The following is a 19,196-nucleotide window of genomic DNA, read 5'->3' as shown; positions in this document are numbered from 1 at the left end:
TTTGAATATGTTGTGTTTCCATTTTTGTTTTTCTCAAAATATTTTATAATTTCCCTTTTATTATTTTTTGTTTACCCATTTATTGGGAGCTTTTTAAAAATTTCCATGTATTTTTGAATTTTCCTAGCTTCTTACTGTTATTGATTTCTAGTTTCATACCACTGTGGTCAGAGAAGGTACCTGATGCAATTAGACTGACCAAGACTTGACTTCTGGATGAACATATAATCTATCCTGGAGAATATTCCCCGTGTGCTTGAGAAGAATGTGTATTCTGTCGATTGATGGAATGTTCCATTTACATCTTTTAGGCCTGTTGTTCAAGATGAATTTTCCTTATTAATTTTCTGTTTGGATGGTATGTCCATTGTTGAAAGTGGGGTATTGAAGTTTCCTACTGTTACTGTAATATATCCTCTTTTCATATCCTTTAATATTTGCTTTCTATATTTAGGTGCTCTGGTGTTGATGCATATACACTTATAATCATTATAACCTTTTGAGGAATTGACTCCTTTGTCATTATATGATTTCCCTCTTTGTCTCTTTTTACAGCTTTGACTTAGATCTATTTTGTCTGATATAAGTGTAAGAGTTAAAAAAGAGGAAAGAAACAGGAAAAGTGACTTAATAGTCAAAGACAGGTTTATTTGGGGGAATAAACCTGAAAGGGGCTTCTGGCTGACTTCAGTCAGGAGCTCTCTCTCTTACAGACTAAGAGTATGTATTGGTTTTAGGGTGAGGGGGGCTTATGACAAGCTTGGAATGTTTCTGTGTTGGGGAGAAGTTTATGACAGGGTTAGAATATCTCTGGGCGGAGGAGAGGTTATCTTGGGGCTGACATCTTTACGGCTGGAAGGGAGGTTATCTCAGGGCTGGCATGTCTCTGGTAGGGGGGTGTTATTTTTGATTTATGGTCATGCTGACCTTAGCCATTAGGCTGATGCCCTTTGGATTTAGGCAGTTTTTCCTCAAGGTGAAACTTAAAATGGCAGTACTTGTCCAAGATGGTGATGCTCCTGCTTTGTCAATAAGGACAGCTACTTGTACTCTCTTTTGGTTTCCCTTTGCATGGAATATCTTTTTCCACCTTTTTAGTTTTAATTTATGTGTATCCTTAAAAGAGAGGAGACTTTCTTGTAGACAATACAGAGTTGGGTTTTATTTTTTTATATACATTCAGTTTGCCTTTGTCTTTTTAATGCAAAATGTATTACATTTACATTCAAAGTACTCTTGATCCTTATTTGATCAAGAGTTCTTTGTAGTAAGTAAGGACTTACTACTTATCAAATAAGGATCAAGAATACTTTGTAGTAAGTAAGGAGTTACTACTCACATTTTTAAATTGTTTCTCGGGTTGTTTGGTCAATATTTAAATTTTTTCTTGCTGTCTTCCTTTGTGATTGATGATTTTCTGTAGTGGTATGCTTTAAATACTTTCTATTTTGTTTAATGCCTCTATTATAGATTTTTGCTTTGTGGTTACCATGAGGTTTACATATCACATCTGATATGTATAACAATCTATTCCAAGCTGACACTAACTCAACTTTAATTGTATGCAACTATATGCTTTTATTTCTCACTCCAACATTGTATGCCTTTGATTTTAGAATTTACAATTTATTACAATATATAACCATTGACAATTTATTTTACCTGTAGTTATCATTAATAGTTCTTTTAACTCTTTTACTAGGGCTAAAATTGTTTTACACATCACCATTACAGTCCTAGAATACAGATAGTTCCCAACTTAACAATGGTTTGACTTACAATTTTTTAACACTTTGGGTTTATTAAGACATAACCCAACATAATTCAAGAGCTCATTATGACTTATGATGAAGATATGGTTTATATTGAATGTGTATCACTTTTGCACTATTATAAAGTTGAAAGTCTTTGTAACCTTGTGTCTTTGCATTGGTGTCTGTGCGCTTGAGGAGACTGCCAACTTTTTTTGCTTTTACTGGTGTTTTTTTGTTTGTTTTGTTTTGTTTTGTTTTAAGGTCAGCGGTAGACCTTCATTATTTAGTGATTCTGGATGGGCCAGCTGATAGCAAATCTTGGCAGGCAAAACTTGCTTTCAGATTCTCTAGATAGCTGAAGTGCTAAGTTTGGGTGGGGCAGCTTGCTGGGCTCTGCAGTCATGCTGAGCTGCTGGATAGGCACTGCAATCACTGCATATCAGGCTGGGCCACAGGGTGTATTTCCTGGCCAGACGGTACCACTATTTGAGTTCAGCAATTGGATAGGGTTGCAGGAGGGATTCCACGGTAAGGTAGAGTTGCTGATTGGGATGGACAGGACCAGATGCTTTGCTCAGTAGAAATGCATGGTTGAGGTTTACCCCACTTCCTATAAAGAATCTTGAGGCAGGTTTGAGGCTGAGCTGAGTACTGTTTAAATTCCTAGATGTCGTGCCACTAGCTTGTGCTCTTTGCCGTAATCTGCTGTGACAGTTGCTCTCTCCCTGGGAGAGGTCTGGGTATGGGTTTTGAGATGATACTGAGTGCTGTTAAACTCTCAGGTGTAGCTAACTAGGCCATGCTCTTTCCCATACTTTGCTGCTGTGTTTGCTTCCCTTCCTGGGCATGGCCGTGGGGCAGGGTCAGAGGCTTGTCCTGGAAACTAGCTGTCTAGGGATTCAAGCCAGGTAGAACTTCCCTCCTCTTCTGGAAGCAATCAACTCAGCTCTGTGTGTTGGCTATGCTGTTAGTTGATACCTCTGATTGGGTGCCACTGCTGGCAAGTACACACAGCTGCCACCAAGATCTCCATGCTGGTTGCTGCACTTTTCACCTTTCTGCTTTGTTCCTACCTCACTCCCAGATGGTCTAACCATGCTATTTGCCTATGCATTTCCTTTAAGGTGAGATGGGAGTGGGCTTCCTGGAGAGCATCTCAGAATGCTAAAGGAATCTGTGTGTTTGCTTCTGGTTCTTTCTTTCTGTAGAAACCATGATCCCTGGAAAATTCTCTCTCTATGGCACTATGCAGACTTGGAAAAGGAAGAGGGGTACACAGTCAGAGTGAGACTGTTTCTCCTATCGGTTTCATGTGATTTTTATTCCATTCTGTGGACCGCAGAACAGACTCAAGTTTATTTGCAATTTTGGATGTTTTTACCAAGGTGTTCTTATCTGTGGATAATTGTTGGTTTAACTTTGTGGCATGACAGTGAAGCCCCGAATTTCCCATTTTGCTATCTTCATATCACTGCCATCTTCCTTTAATTATACATTTTGCAAAGGCTTTTTGGCACACTATATGTCTATTGGAGAGGGGAAAATTAAAATTTTTATATTTATTATATTTCAATTTAGGGTAAAATTGCTGCCTTAAAAGATTCTGGAAAAATAACAAAATAACTAATGAATGCCAAATAATATTTGAATATTTTAAAGTACTACTAAAATTGTTTTGTGGCATTTCAATAGTGCAATATATAATGGAATATGTAGGAAAATATAAGATGCTTCCAAAATAAAAATCTTCTGTGAGGAATGAGATATGTTGAGCCTACTCCCTATTATTCTGAATACCTAAATCCATGATATCAACTTCCCCTTCTCTTTGGAAACTCTGATCTGCCTTTGAAGTCCACTTGAGGGCAAACTTGTTCCTTGTCTTACCTTTGCACACTAAAACAAAAAATTCATTATAGATTTGATTTAGCTCATATTGAAAGAGATGCATCACCTTTTGAAATGGATTAATCTCTCAATAAAAAGACCAATCACTTCCAGAATGAGATATAGTTCAGTCTCTATTAAATGAAATACATTATTCACTTAGTAATATCTATCACTTGTTAATTAAGATGCTACATGTATGCCCTAGGCTCAGATCATATATATTATCTATTAAATATATCAATATTGGATAAAACAAAATAATGTTAAATGAATGTTTCGATAAACAAAATTATTAAAAAATATTAGCATTTTAGTCATTTTCAATTTTAGTTTCCTCAGGGAAAGTGAGCTGCTTAGGTTTCATTTATTTACTTAACCTGTTTTATTTTTTGAAGATAGAAAAATAGGCCGGGCTCGGTGGCTCACGCTTGTAATCCCAGCACTTCGGGAGGCCGAGGTGGGCGGATCACGAGGTCAGGAGATCGAGACCATGGTGAAACCCTGTCTCTACTAAAAATAAAAATAAAAAAATAATAAATAAATAAATAAAAAGAAAAATAAAACAACACATGATTTTCTTGAAAACTTGCAGGAACCATGATTCCCAGTTGTTATTCTTGACAAAGAGTAAATTATTATAAATGAGTTTGACTTAAAATAACACAATTTTTTTAATATCCTTATTAGAATTTGAAGACATTTTATATATAAGGCAACAGGAAAATTAACTGCTCTTCTTGGTGCCATAAAATGAGAACAGCATTTTCTATGTTTGTTGTTTTTGTAGGAACTTTTTGGTACTTTCTGTATATGTCACCTAAAAAGGGGAGCTTAGGGGGCATCCCAGCTCCCCATAATATATGTTTAACAAGTTATGTACTAAATAAAAAATGTTACACTAACTAATTAATCTGGATAAAGGACACTTAGCTTTTGCAACCTTAGTGTTGTAAATTAGTCGGTAAATACTTAGTTTTCCATGGCTATCTAGATTTTAGGCAAAAACAAATGGTTTGCTTAAGCCAGATTTTCAGATTACATGCAGCAAACTTTGAAAGGCTAAGTGTCCTTTATCCAGATTTAAACTAATATTGAAATTATGACAAACTCTCAGGATTTAAATCATCCCCTATTTTTCGGTCTTTTCTTTTTTGACATTCAGTGTTGTATTAATATTTTTGTAAAAAGTCCTGAGTTTACACCCTTTCTGAGAATTTCTCAGTCACTGCAAATCTTAGCTGTCCTCCAAAAGGGCCACACCCAAATAATTTACAGGAGCTCAAGTAAAACTGAACTCAAAGGCGCCTGTGTTTGAAGAATCCCACAGGGACATTACTCACAGAGGTGGAGGAAACAGAAAACCATGTATTTTTATTAAAATCACAAATCTTTTCCAATGGAACTCTGTGAAGCAAACTTCAGATTTGCATTTCTAAATGCCCATGTCCTTTCTCAACCCGGCAGCACTAACAAACACCTCTAATAGCCCATTTTAACACCACTTCAAATATTTTTTAAACTCTATTTTTTGTTCCAGGTTGATTTGGAGACTACTTGGCATTTCTCAGAGACCTCTGAAGTTTTCTATTCTCTTCCTTTGTGTTTGCTCCCTCTCTACTAGGATAAATTAGCTTCATTGAGTCTTTTTTCACTCACCTCCAAATTTGCATCTCTGTCAGGATTCTCTCAAATTCTGGTGGCCTGAGTTCTTTTCTAAACCCTGCTTTGCTTCGAAACTGCCTCAAATCACATGTTTTTTCTCTCTCTTCGTTTTTCTCTTCGTATTTTGTTACTAAAAAAAAAAATTCTTTCTAAATATGTGTTTCTACCTTGCTTGCATTCTATATTCTTTATCTGTAAATTTTACAATTTATAGAAAACATCGTTTTTCCCCTCTCAGCTTCTTGGTTTAATCAACAGAGCAATTTTACATGTATGTTTTTATCATTTATATTATTTTTCTTGTAGTTTTTCAGAAACACTTATTATTCTCTTATGGTCATGTAAATATGAGTTAACCAGAATAACCTAAAAAGCAATTGTACTTTTTCTAGGATTTATTTTAAATGCACAATCATAGATTACACAAAATGTGGTTAAAAATTAAAGAACTGATATTTTTGGATGGTTGGTTGAGTAGGGCTTGTTATATTACAATCTCTAAATATGTGGACAGGCACAGTGTTATAAATTAGTAAATACTTAGTTTTCTATGGATTTCTAGATTTTAGGCAAAAATAAATGGTTTGCCTAAACCAGATTAGAAGTTATGACTCATATAAAAGTTACAAACGAAATTGTGGAATTTACTAGTTATATATAGTCTAATATTCCTTTTAAAATTTCTCCATTTGTCCCAACTTACACTTTCAGACAATCTTCTGAAATTCTGCTTTTATATATATATATATGTGAAATTTACCACCATTGCCCTGATTATAGAGGTTTCCTATCTTCCATTAATGCAAACACCCCAGAATATCCTTCCTCATATCAATAACCATCAACACGACTAGCTCCTTTTATCTTGTCCTAAGGAAAATAATTTCATAATGAAAAAATTACATTTTCTAATTTTTAGAGTATTTTTGCAAGGTTTTGCTTTCTATAAAGATAAAAAAATAGACAGTTAAGGATGCTAAAGAAAGAAACATCAGCAAAGGCAAATATGCCTCAAAGGAAAATGAAAACACCTCTGAATTTTAGATTAGAAGTCACTGGTGACAATTTGTAGTGTAAATTCTATAAAGTGGTGGCAGGGACAGTCCCATTGGAAAAGGTTAGGCAAGAGTAAGTGGCACAGAAAAGGAAGAAACAGGAACAGCAGGTTAGAAAAAGGCACATTGTTTCTTCTTTTATTCTTAAATTTTTAATTAATAAAGGAAATGGCTTGTTGGGAAATGAAAAATGATTGTAGAGGAAAGTAATGGCAATTATCTGTTAAATATTATATTAAGGGAGACAATCACCCCTCAAGCATAACTGAAATATGTTTTTCAGAAAAAGGACTAGAAATAATGAAAGAATATGATTACTATTGATTTAGAATAAAATAAACAAAATTTTGCTAGAAAAATATACTTATTCATTTACTTATTTGTTCATTCATTGACCCAACAGGCATGTATTCATGTATTAGGATACCTGAAATTTCTACACATTAGAAAAGGAAAAATGAATAAAATGTGGTTTTGGCCTTCAAGTTGGCATATCTTTGAAAGGAGAAAAGCATGTAGGTAAAGAAGTGGTGAATGTGCTAAAGAATTTAGCAAACTTCTTTGCTAAACAAAGTATGTTAATGACGATAATCACCATGTAGAGTGAGAGGTTGGAGACATCAGCCATAGCTTTGCAAAATAAATTATCTTAATTTATGAGTAGGATGGGTACCTAGTAAACAGGTAGAATGAACACCCATTTACTAGACAGAAAGTATAAAAATGCCTGGGCAACAGTATGAGGAAAAGGCAGAAATAAAGCAACTTTATCTATTTATGAACAGTTTCATGAAACTTACTCTAATCACTTTGGAATCCAGAGTGGTTGACAGAGTAGTACGAACTTATAAATGTAAACGGCATCATTTGATATTTTATTTCTACCTGATTACCCTCCCTTATTCCTATTAAAAACAGTGAAAACAGTAACTGATTATAACAGTTCATCTTAATTGTTACTGCTTGTTATGGCTATGCTTAGTACTTTTAATCTATTAATTTGTTTGATCTTTAAAACAACCCTATTGTGTGGGAATTATTTACCTCATTTTATAGATGACAGAGCAGGACTTGAAGGCTTTAAGTAATTTACCTGAAATTTTGAGCTAGCGAATCAGAGACAGGTGGAAATCCAAAACTTTCTAGCTATCACAAAATTTTGTCTCTGTTAATATAACTTGTTTCTTTTAATGTCAATAAAGAATTTTATATTAGAAAACCAGCTTAATATGCTCCTAAGTACAATGTTGAGAAAAAGTAAACCAAGGCTACATTTTATATGCCGTAAGGAAGAGCAAGTATTTTTCCTTTAGTATGATTTCTAATTATAATAGTTATGCATATTAATTGTAAAATTTTAAATAATGAACTACACCTATAACATATTTGTGAATATGTGTATTTGTGTTTGTGTGTGCATGTGTGTGTATAAACATGTCATATACCAAGGACCCTGTGAATAAATAATTATTTCATAAACAAGGGCTTAAAGTATATGAATAGTCCCAAAATTTCAAACTTAGATTCATGTCCATATGCAGATACATGATAATTAGAAGCTGTTCTTTACATTCTTTATGAGGATTAAAACAAAAGCAAGGTTTTAGCAACATCAAAATCATCTAGGAAGCATTGGAACTTAGAATCGTCTCAGAGAAAAATGATTTATTTAAATTTCTCAGCAGCTAGAAGTATCTGCTTAGCATGTTAAGAATGCAGACCATGTCAGGGAATTAGAAAAATGACTTGTTATGTCAATGAATCTCAGAGCACTGGATTGGCTAGAGCAATGCTAGTCTTAGAAACTTGTTCAGTTTCTCTCCAGTGCAGCACCATTAAATTTAATTACAAAGAAAAACTTATTTTTTTGTTATACAAATAATATCCCCATGTAGCCTAATTTAAACTAATTGCCTACATAGTTTTCTTTCCAAGGGGAAAACTAAACTAAAATAAGTGCTGACTTACTGAAAATGTCTTTAATTATATTATCACATTGAATTCTGCTTTGACCCCTCTTCAAAAGTTACTTTTAAAATAAAAAATGTTACTGTAAATTGTAGCATACCTGCAATTTGTAGAGCTTCAATCATGCCTGACCTACTTTACCAGTTTTTTTTTTCCTTCTGACATAGAAAATACCTTTCTGCAGAAAAATCTCCAAGTGTCTACAATAGGACATGAATAGCTATGCTATTTTTCTTCATTATCATTTCTTGTTATTTTATTTTTTGTTGTGAGGAGAAAAACCTACCTATGATTCTGGAGGTGACAGAATAACCAGTATCTGGCCTTGGGGATGAAGGGATTTTTGCATACAAGCCTGCCTAAGGACTAGACAGTGTCAAATGTACCTTCTATAGAAACCTGTGGTGTAGCAACACCAGAACAAAGGGCTGGGCTCCTGATTCCTCTCACAGCATGGAAGAAATAAGATTTTTAATTGGATTCAATGATGGCCTCACCAGAGCCTTGTCACTAGCTTTATAAGGAGATAGTTTTTAAGCGACATCAGTCAAGCTGGCTAGAGGGCATCCTAACCCATCATTAACTCAAATCTTGATGACTGGCTGGAAGAAGCACTCCTGAGACATCAATAGAATGGAGAAACAATGCTGCCTGCACAGACAGCTATAATGTCAGACATTCCGTTGACTTCTTTCTCAATTTCCTTTTTAATTCTGGAGTGGACGAGAGGACCCAAATTTTCTCACTCTTGATCCTCATGCAAGAAATATAGCTTCTTTGAAAGGTAATTATTTAAGGACATGCATAGTAATGTAGCATACTTTAGACTCCCCAGAATTGTTATTTCTCTAGCTCTACGATGGAAATATACAAGAAGATGAAGCTCTTAAGAGAACTGGGGAGGACTGTGGGTAGTGCTTCTTCAGCTTCAGCTCTATTTCGCAATGCACCTCCCACCCTGCTTTTAAAAAGTCAGGTTACATTTTAAGGTTTGTTTCATCGAAATGCCATGAAGTTCAGAACTGTCACAGATTATGTTCTCATAAGCTATTCTTTCCAATCTGCTTTCTGAAAAACTAATTTTTTTTGTCTAACAGAGAAAAAGAAGTTTTTCAGATTTAAGTGGTAACAAAGTTTCTCAACCTCAGCAATAATGACATTTTGGGTGAGATAATTCTTTGTTGTAAAGGGGTTCTATTGTGTATGGTAGGATGTATAGCAGCATCCCTGGCTTCCAACTGCTAGATGCCAGTCGTATCCCCCTTCTCCAGCTGTGCAACCAAAAAAAAAGTCTTTATACAGTGCCACATGTCCCCTGGAGGGCAAATTTGTCCCCATTTGAGAAGCATGGAAATAAAACCAACTACTTTTTTTCCATATTTCAAATTACTTAGTTCTAGCATGTGGAAAGGTCAAGTCGATTAGATCTTCAACATAAACATCCCTTAGCAGCACTCTTAACCTGAATGCTCTATGTGAAAAGAAGAGAATGATTAAATTAAGCACAGTGAAGAATTTGTACTTAGTAAACTGTGCGTAAGAAGAGGAATAAATCAACCCATAGACAATGATCATGAGAAGGCAACAAACACAATGTCCTCTGAATAGTCTTCTCCCTGAATTTGATAAGGCATTCACAAAATTCTACAGTGGGACACCAAATAGGTGCTATTGAGAGGTGAAGCCAGCTGGGCTTCTGGGTCAGGTGGGGACTTGGAGAACTTTTCTGTCTAGCTAAAGGATTGTAAATGCACCAATCAGTGCTCTGTGTCTAGCTAAAGGTTTATAAACACACCAATCAGCACTCTGTAAAAACGGACCAATCAGCACTCTGTAAAATGGACCAATCAGCAGGATGTGGGAGGGCCAAATAAGGGAATAAAAGCTGGCCACCCAGGCCAGCAGTGGCAAACTGCTCGGGTTGCCTTCCATGCTGTGGAAGCTTTGTACTTTTGCCCTTCACAATAAATCTTGCTGCTGGTCACTCTTTCAGTCCACACTACCTTTATGAGCTATAATACTCACTGCCAAGGTCTGAGGCTTCGCTCCTGAAGTCAGTGAGACCACGAACCCACCGGGAAGAACAAACAACTCCAGACGCGCCACCTGAGAGCTGTAACACTCGCTGCGAAGGTCTGCGGCTTCACTCCTGAAGCCAGCGAGACCACGAACCCACCGGGAGGAACAGACAATTCCAGATGCACCACCTTTAAGAGCTGTAACACTGCGAAGGTCTGCGGCTTCACTCCTGAAGCCAGCGAGACCACGAACCCACGGGGAGGAACAGACAATTCCAGATGCACCACCTTTAAGAGCTGTAACACCGCGAAGGTCTGCGGTTTCACTCCTGAAGTCAAGTGAGACCACAAACCCACCGGAAGGAAGAAACTCCAGACACATCTGGACATCTGAAGGAACAAACGCAGGACACACCGTCTTTAAGAACACACCGTGAGGGTCTGTGGCTTCGTTCTTCAAGTCAGCGAGACCAAGAACCCACCAGAAGGAACCAATTCCGGACACACTATGAGACCTCAGTCACTCAGGTGTTTAGAGCACTGTAGAGCTCAAATCACACAGATAAATGGTGGTCTCTAGATGAATGGGCACACTTGTAATATTGGAAAATTTGCTAACTGATACTATTTAATATATTGCTTTGAAGACTGATATTCAGGGGTTATCCACAAAGCCTGTGCAGCACAAGAAGTAGTGGAACTGTGTTTCTTAAAGTGACTCCTGCCAACTCGAGCCAGCTGGGATGAACTCTATGCTTAAGAAAGTACTTAGATCAGCAGAAGCATTTGAATTATTGTCTCACTGCCAAGAGCATGCCAACGAAGATGTTCTTTGTGTAATCTCCTTATTTTTGTTGTTGTAACCAATATTGTCTATGCATAGAAGAGAAGTGGTTTCTATTTGATTCATTTATATGCTTCCTTGAATGAGCGATTCGCCTTATCTCATTTAACTACTATATGTAATGAATATTATGCCTCTAACAGAGATGAGAAAAATGAAGCTTAGAGTGGTCGAATACCTTAACTAAGCTGGTAAACTAATGAGGCAAATTGAAATTTCATAACCAGACTGTTCTCACTCCAAGCCACATTTTTCACCATAGTCTTCAAAAACAAAAGGATTTAAGTAGTCTCTATTCTTTATTCATGACTTGTCTAAACTAAACCCAGCCTTGTTCCTTTTGTCCATCTATGAGTGAGATATAAAACTGAAATAAAGACATTACCTGAGGAGTCAAGGTAATTGTCATAGCTCCACTTAGAAAGCTTTTAGTGACACTGGTTGACCCAGGCAAGGATGGCTTTTAAATCTAGGGGTTTTTTAAATGTTATGTGTAAGTTCCCATCACCTTTTGAAGACTACCAAATTATTTTTTTACAATAAATATTTACTGTAATATTCTGCTAAAAGTCATATTTCCAATTTTTGAGAAATTAAAACAAACTTCTTTTTTGAAACAAGGTCTTGCTGTGTTGCCCAGGCTGGAGTCACTGGTGTGATCTCAGCTCACCACAGTCTCTCTACCTCTGTACTCAAGTGATCCTCCCACCTCAGCCTCCTGAGCCACGGGGACTATAGGTGTGTCCCACCACTCCTCACTAACATATATATATATTTTGGGTAAAGATGGTCTTTCACGATGTTGCCCAAGCTGTTTTTGAACTCCTGGGCTCCAGTGATCCACCCACTCAGCCTCCCAAAGTGCTGGGACAAAACAAATCTTACAAGTAATTATATATTTTCTATCGGCAAGGGTAAGAGGAGGCTGGTATGCATATATCATCCCTGGCCACTTTCTGCTCTACTTCTTCAGAGATCTTATTTACATTATTTGCTCCAATGAGTTGTTTCATAATTAAGAAAAGAGTATAATTGGAACGTTTAAGGAATTTGAGCTGAGGAATATTGAAGAGCTCATGAGAGTGTGGGGTGTGGACAAAAGCATGGACTTTGAGGCCAGATTGATCTGGATCTGAGTTCTGACCCAGACTCCTGCCTTGTGAATTAGAGTTTAAAATATGTATTGTATAGATTTGAATGAGATAATTCTGAATTCGAGACTGCTTTGCTGAGTGCTTGGCACATAGTGCACTTTCAATAGATGACATTAGACGTGATGACAGGACAATTATAAAAAACTTACCTTTAACATTGATTTTCTCTTTTATTTGCATTTCTAGCTAGATTATAGAAAGAGCACATTTCAGACTGCAAATAACATGAATGAAGGCCAGAGATGACTAGTACTCCTTGTGAAGATTTTTGGAATACCTTTTTAACTATCTTCCTACTTCCATTCCTTGTCCTTCTGCAGTTTATTCTCAACCCAGCAGCCAAAAAGATCCTTTTAATCGCCAATATGATTATGTAATTCCTCTGCTGAAAGGCTCTGAATGCTTCCCTGTCTCACATGAAGAAAAAACTTGACTATTGGTGGAAATAGTGCAGCCATTACAGAAAACGATATGGAGGTTCTTCAAAAATGAACAGAACTACCAGGTGATACAGCAATTCTACTTCTGAGTATTTATCCAAAAGAACTGAAATTAGGATCTTGAAGAGATAATAGCACTTCCAAGTTCATTGTGGAACCATTCACAATAGCCATGATGTGGAAATGGCTTAAATGTACATCAATAGATGAATGGATTTTTTTTTAATGTGGCATAGCTGTACGATAAAATATTACTCAGACTTCAAAAGAAGGAAATTCTGTGATAAGAGCCAACACGGATGAACCTTGAAGACATTATGCTAAGTGAAATAAGCCAGTTACAGAAGGCCAAATACCATATGTTTCCATTTATATGAGATATTTAAAATAGTCAATTGATAGAAGCAGAGTGGGGGCTGAGGGGAGGGGGAAACAGGAAATTGTTAATAAGTGGGTATATAATTTCAGTTATGCAAGGTGAATAAGTTCTAAGGATTTTCTATATAATATTGTGCTGATAGGTAACTATACTGTATTATACACTTAAAAATCTGTTTAAGGAGGTAGACTTCATGTTAAGCGTTCTTGCCACAATAAAATTTTTAAATTACTTTATTTATTTATAATAAAATCTTTGTGATCGCCTCTAAGGCTATTGCTACACCCAGTCACGCTCTTATGTCAGGGCCTTGGCAAGCCGTTTTCTCTCTGCCTAGATGTCCTACCCCAATATTCTGGTTGTTTCCTATTTCCTCACCTTCAAATTTTGCTCAAATACTATTTTCCCAATGAAGCCTACTTTCAGTATCCATTTATGATTGTAACTCAGCCTCTTATAATCCTTGTGTCCTGGCATTCCTAATATCTCAACAAAACACAATTTTTGATTTTTTTTCATATAACATCATTATAATCCACATCACCTCTAATATACCATGTAGTTTTATTTATTTCATGTTTTTTGCTGTCTGCTTTCTTCTGTGGGTCTAGGTCAAAACAAGAAACTTTAAGGTCATGGTGGAGTAGGTAAATATTGGAACTAACAGCTAGTCTTGCTGCATGACATAGTTTGTGAATAAGAATGCAGAATGGCATAGATTTGCTTAACAAAAGTTTATAATCACTTCCAAAATAGTGAACATTCATGTTCTTAGAAAAAGGTATCTGTAGCATCCCTGATTATATGATTCTTAAAGGCTAGAGCATGCCTTACCTTTTTCTGTATTCAGAGTCTATTTGAACATACTAGTACTACTAAATTAATACATAAAATGGACAAATAAATGTTCAACAAGTCCTTAAAAGCTAGAGAAACACTTATTATATTTCCATCCTTAAAGTCTATGCTCTGTGAGAGTACTTATAATGTATACACACACGTTATACAGTAATGTAGATGGAAAAGATACACACATACGGACACTAAGGTAAATGAATTAATTCAATGTTTGTATGCGGCTATAAAGATATTTTTATTCATATAGCTAAATGTGAGCACTTGTGAAACTGAAGTAACCATTCTAAATCCAAAAATAGCATGCTTAGCATAATAACCAGCTCTGACACTCTTGCAATGAGATTAAATCATTGTCAGAAAAAGATAATGGACACAGCATGGTCCTACAAAATCTTTGCCAAACAAACTGGACACAATCCAACTAACTGATGAAATAATACTGCCTTGGAAATGACAGAAACCTTCCAGCAGGCACAAGTCAGACCATTGGTTAATCACAGCCACTTAGAGGATCAAGACCCCGGCCCTGAAGGCAATTACCCAAAATCTGAAAATTGTGCTAATCATTAACATCAATTATTCTTTTCTAAGGACCTCAGGTTTTACTTTAGTTCATTTAAAGATTACCAGAAATCAGAGATTATCTCTATTTTTATATTAATATGTACCCCTTCTCCAAAGAAAGGAGCTGATACTGTTATTATCTAAACAAACCTGGTTTTCAGGTTTCGCTAATATTTTTTCCTCTCATTAAACTGTATGTCTTAGCTTATATGTTCTAATTGTCAAAAACTGTTCAATATCGAATAATAACTGCAAGAATATGACTCAATATGATGGTCACTAAATTTGGACATTTTGTATGTTTGCTAATTTTAAGGACTATATCCAGTAGAATGCTGAGTATATATGATTAACATTCAGAAGCCTCTGAGTCCTAGTATCAATTATATGTGTTCTGTGTCACAATGAGCAAGTGTTTGAACCCAGTCTATGTCATGATGATGAAAAACACTAGTTTTCAAAATAGCCCATGTGGAATTTGTGCTGTCTTAAAGAGAAATTTGGTTTGGTATAGAGAACCTGATTATCTGTGTTGTTTGAAATCGACAGAAATACAGAAATCCAAAGACTGTCTATTTCTTAGGCAAATCTGATTCTTGCAGCAAAACAAAAGGTGACTACATATAATCCAGAAAGTGTGTGAAAATCTTTTATCAGTTTAAAATGTTGTGAAATGTAAATGATGACAAAAAAGCATTTTTGTATAAGCTTGACCCTAATCCAAGCACCAGCCTGGATCCTAATCACAACAGGCCAGCCCTGATGGAATGAGTTCCACTGTGGATCCCAGTGTGGATCCCAAGAACTCAGGACCAGACCCATCTTTATGGACCCAGATGCCATGTCTCCAGTCCTGCCCCTGCAGACTCAGTCTCCAGGATTTCTCATGTGGACCTTGTTGCTAGACCTCTCCCTGTAGACTCTCTTGTCAGGCAGGCCCCCATGGACCCAGGATCTAAACTTTTACCTGTAGACCTGTGATGCATGCTTGTACATATAAACCCAGGCTCCAGGCTTACCCAAGAAACACTGACATCAGGTCAGTCCGCCCGAGAAGTTCAGCAGCAAGCCCATCCATGGACCCCACCAGGTGGCCTTCCCAGAATGTCTAGATGGGTTGAGGGGGGAGGGGCTTTTCCTGCTGAAACCAGTCTATAAAGATGTAAGATATAACTACTTCTTCAAAAGTGTAGATACCAATGCAACAATCCAAGCATAAGGAGTAATTAGGAAAACATGTTACCACAAAAGGAACAAAATGAAGCATCAGTACCCAAACCTAAAGAAATAGAAATCTACAATTTGCCTGAGAAAGAATTCAAGATAATTGTTTTAAGGAAGTATTAGTGAGCTAAAAACAAACAAAAACAGACAACAGGAAAACAATACATAAGCCAAATGAGAAGGTTCATATAAAACTAGAAACTGTAAAAAAGAATAAAACAGAAATTCTGGAGCCAAAGAACACAATAGCTGAACTGAAAAATTCAATAGAGCTTCAATAACAGATTTGATCAAGTAGGAAAAAAAAAAATCAGTGAGCTCAAAGACAGGTTATTTGAAATTATCCAGTTAGAGTAACAACAACAAAAAAAAAAATGGGAAAAATTTAAAGAAGCCTATGGAACATATGGGATATAATCAAGAGGACAAATGTTTGCATTATGACATTTTAAGAAGAAGCAGAGATAAAAAGGGAAGGAAGTTTATTAAAAGAAACAATGACAATTAAAAGAAAACTTTCCAAATCTGAAACAGGAAATGAACATCTAGATTTAAAAAGCACAAAGAGCCCAACATAGGTTAAATATAAATAAATCTTTATCATTATAATCAGATTCTCAAAAGTCAAAGACAAAGAGACAATTTTGAAAACCAAAAAAGAAAAGTGACTCATTACATACAAGGTACCCCTAATGGCCGTTGGCAGATTTTCAACAAAAAACTTTGCAGAACCAGAGGAAAAGTGGAATAATATCTCCAAAGAAAAAAAAAAAACTCTCAACGAAAATACTAAAAATGGAAAAGATACCCTTTAGAAATGAAGAAGAGATAAAGACATTTCCAGACAACATAGATGAACCTGGAAAACATTATTCTAAACGAAATAAGGTGGGTACCAAAAGAAGTATACATCATGATTATACTTAAATGTGGAATCTAAAAATGTTGAATACATAGAAAGTGTAACTTTGGTTATCAAAGGAGGGAGGTAGGGAAAATGGGGTGATGTTGGTCAAAAGGTACAAAGTTGAAGTTATGTAGGATAAATAAGTCTAAAAATATAATAAACAAGTTGATGATTATAGTTAATACTGTGTTATATCCTGGAAATTTACCGAGAGAGTAGATTTCAGGTGCTTGCATCACACATAAAAGGTAATTATGTGAGGAGACTGATATGTTAATTTGCTTGACTGTAGTAATTATTTTACTATGTATATGTATTTCAAAACATTATGTACACCTTAAATATATAGAATTTAAAAAAAAAAACTTTCTCAGACAAACTAAACTGTTGCAGTCCATCTCCACTAGATCTCCCTTAAAGACATACTTAGGGAAGTTCAACTTGAAATGAAAGGATGTGAACTAATAACATAAAACCATATGAAGATATAAAATTCATTTGTAAGAGTAAGAATATAGTCACCTTCAGAATATTCTTATAATGATAATACAAAGCAGTTTTAACTCTAACGTAAAAGGCAAACGTATTAAACAATCACTGTAGCTACAAAAATTTGTTGCTAAATACACAATATATAAATGTTGAAATATGTTACAGCAATATAATTTTTTAAAATGTCTTCAGTTTTATATTTGTCACTAGTGATAATCTTTTAATCTTTTTCATACTTCTCAAACAATATTTAGAATTTCACCATTTCCAATTCACCTTGTACTGCAGTCAAACTTTCACCTGTAGCTTTCCATTGAGGTAGGCAAAAGTTCCCTACTACCTCCTAATCACCATGCATAATGGTCTCCTTTCAATTCTGAAAATATTTAACTTTTCTATAGTATGTTGCACTGTTGGTCATATTCTCCCTTTTGAAATTCTATCTTCTCTTGAATTTTATGGCACAAATCTTTTTCTCTTTAATTTAGGATGATTTTATCCTACTCCCCTTTCCCAGGTTCTCTTTAGACATCATCCATTGCATTTTAGTGTTCTTAGTTTATATTGTTTATATTCATTTCCTCTCTGTGCAATCTTAATTTTTCCTAGGACTTCAATTCCTATTGTAAAATATTTTGATGATTTTCAATTATACTCATCATTCTGTTGAGTGCAAGGTATTTATCAGTTTGCCCGCTGAAGAACTATACAAAAATACTGCACAGATAATTACATTCAGATGTCCAGAGCAGTTACTTCCCCTCAAATATGTTTCTCAACTTCTATACCTTATTTATTATGATCAAAAAGTACTATCACCTAGGTACATAACTCAGAAAAAATTTTTTTGCTTTTAATTTCTGTGTTTATTTGCTCTCTGTGTCATGTTTTATCATTATTATCCTATCTCATTTTACTCCTCGTGTATATTCAACCAGGCCCTAACTTCTGCCCTTTCTGCCTCCTTTGGATCCTCCTCTCAAATTTCAGTCTTCATTTTGTGTTTCAGTGCACTTCTCATCTTCACTTTTTATAATTGCAATTATTTTTCCTCAAATATTCTCTTTGCTTCTGTTATTGATTCCCTTCAATTCACCGTCGACAACTTATCTAGAGATACTGTCTCTAGAATAAAAATCCGATTTTGTGACACTACTAATTAAAGCTTTTTAATTTCTCTCTGACATTTGGATAATGTACAAATTCTTTATTAGGTAAACTTTTCAGTTCACTTCCTTTAATGTACAGTTTACATACATATACACACATATATAAAATACATAATATTAGATATGTTAAGAGGGTTTAAGAACAAGCTGGTAGAAGAAAATCACTGAAGACATAGGATAAAGTGTTTAAAGATGTTATCAGTTCTAGTTTTCTCCTAGAGATTAAGTATAATAAAAGCTGGAAATCATATTTACAAGTTGATATCAGGAAGTCATTGTTGGCTCCATGGAATGTGGTGGTGATAAAAACCAGTAGAAGTGTCCTTCAATAACGTAAAGCTAATAGGACAGAGGAAAAAAAAAGAACAACCAAATAAGTCTTTATTTACATGCTGAGAAGTAAAGTAATGGAATGCTGTTGTAGAGGATAAGAGTAGACATTTTGTACCTTTGGTAATCAAGGGAGGATTCATAAAGGTAGTGACATTTAGATTCTGAAAGTTATCAGTATTGAAAAGGAGTTACTAATGTTTAAACCCTAGCAAAATGGAGCAAAGAGGTCATAAAAGAGTGATCCTCATAAATACATGCCTATGGTAGGAACTATGCAAAGAATTCCTCAAACTCCAGTATTCCCCAGATAGGCTGCTTGTGCAAGAACAATTGCCTGACATGACTGTCTGCACCAATACACTAACACCAACTACTGCAATAAGCTTCTGTAACCAGTGGTCTTTGTTATGTGGACTTCTCTTTGTTGTTAAAAGTTTTCTCTCGCCTCAAGCCCCTTGGATGCATCTATGGTCTGCCATAACACA

Source organism: Nomascus leucogenys, chromosome 12 (assembly GCF_006542625.1).
Source record: "Nomascus leucogenys isolate Asia chromosome 12, Asia_NLE_v1, whole genome shotgun sequence".
Taxonomy (NCBI): domain Eukaryota; kingdom Metazoa; phylum Chordata; class Mammalia; order Primates; family Hylobatidae; genus Nomascus; species Nomascus leucogenys.
Note: the sequence above shows the minus strand (reverse complement) of the source record.